This window comes from Anneissia japonica, unplaced genomic scaffold, assembly GCF_011630105.1.
Source record: "Anneissia japonica isolate Jap-2015-1 unplaced genomic scaffold, ASM1163010v1 scaffold2692_len624387_cov171, whole genome shotgun sequence".
Classification (NCBI taxonomy): domain Eukaryota; kingdom Metazoa; phylum Echinodermata; class Crinoidea; order Comatulida; family Comatulidae; genus Anneissia; species Anneissia japonica.
This window is the reverse complement of record NW_022742695.1, coordinates 76,487-77,759: the sequence shown is the minus strand read 5'-3', so window position 1 is coordinate 77,759 and position 1,273 is coordinate 76,487. Positions and strand designations below refer to the sequence as shown.

At 31.5% G+C, this 1,273-nt stretch overlaps 4 non-coding genes across 4 annotated transcripts; all 4 read right to left on the bottom strand.

Moving 5' to 3' along the window:
- Positions 1-126: 126 nt before the first annotated feature.
- On the bottom strand, positions 127-200 carry Trnan-guu. Its single transcript has one exon. It is a non-coding gene; the product is annotated as a tRNA-Asn (tRNA).
- Positions 201-324: 124 nt separating this feature from the next.
- Trnan-guu lies at positions 325-398 on the bottom strand. Its single transcript has one exon. It is a non-coding gene; the product is annotated as a tRNA-Asn (tRNA).
- A 122-nt stretch (positions 399-520) lies between these two features.
- Trnan-guu lies at positions 521-594 on the bottom strand. The gene has a single exon. It is a non-coding gene; the product is annotated as a tRNA-Asn (tRNA).
- A 124-nt stretch (positions 595-718) lies between these two features.
- Trnan-guu lies at positions 719-792 on the bottom strand. Its single transcript has one exon. It is a non-coding gene; the product is annotated as a tRNA-Asn (tRNA).
- Positions 793-1,273: the final 481 nt, after the last annotated feature.

The following is a 1,273-nucleotide window of genomic DNA, read 5'->3' as shown; positions in this document are numbered from 1 at the left end:
GACACACACAGCCAAAGTCATAAAACTTTGTATTTTAACATTTTATTTTTGTAATTTTACACAAAATACCAATGACAACAATTGAATATTTTGACAACATATTAAATTTATATAAAACGGATACATCGTCCCTGGGTGGGCTTGAACCACCAAAATTTCGGTTAACAGCCGAACGCGCTAACGGATTGCGCCACAGAGACACACACAGCCAAATTTAATAAAACTTTGTATTTTAACATTTTATTTTTGTAATTTTACACAAAATACCAATGACAACAATTGAATATTTTGACAACATATTAAATTTATATAAAACGGATACATCGTCCCTGGGTGGGCTTCAACCACCAACCTTTCGGTTAACAGCCGAACGCGCTAACCGATTGCGCCACGGAGAAACACACAAATTTAATAAAACTTTGTATTTTAACATTTTATTTTTGTAATTTTACACAAAATACCAATGAAAACAATTGAATATTTTGACAACATATTAAATTTATATATTAAAATGATTCATCATCCCTGGGTGGGCTTGAACCACCAACCTTTCAGTTAACAGCCGAACGCGCTAGCCGATTGCGCCACAGAGACACACACAGCAAAATTCAATAAAACTTTGTATTTTAACATTTTATTTTTGTAATTTTACACAACATACCAATGAAAACAATTGAATATTTTGACAACATATTAAATTTATATAAAACGGATACATCGTCCATGAGTGGGCCTGAACCACCAACCTTTCGGTTAACAGCCGAACGCGCTAACCGATTGCGCCACAGAGACATACATACGGGGGGCCTAGCCGATTTTATAACACTTTTGTATTATAAAATTTTATTTTTGCAATTTTAAACAAAATACCAATCAACACAATTGAACATTTTGATTACATATTAAGTTAAATTTATGTAAAACATATACATCAGTTATTACAAATTATTAATTAAATTTAAATTAAACTAACATATCGCCCCTGGGTGGGCTTGAAACACAAACCTTTCGGTTAATAGCCGAACGTGCTAACTGATTGTGCCACAGCGACACACAAAGTCGATTTTATAAAACTTATTTATTTTTGTAATTTTAAACAAAATACCAATGAACGCAACTGAACATTTTCATTACATAATAAGTTAAATTTATAGAAAACTTATAAAACATGATTGCGCCACAGACACGTTAATACCCGATTTTACCTAACTTTTGAAATTAATATCTCTTTTTTAATACACACAAAATATCAATTAACACAAGTGAACATTTT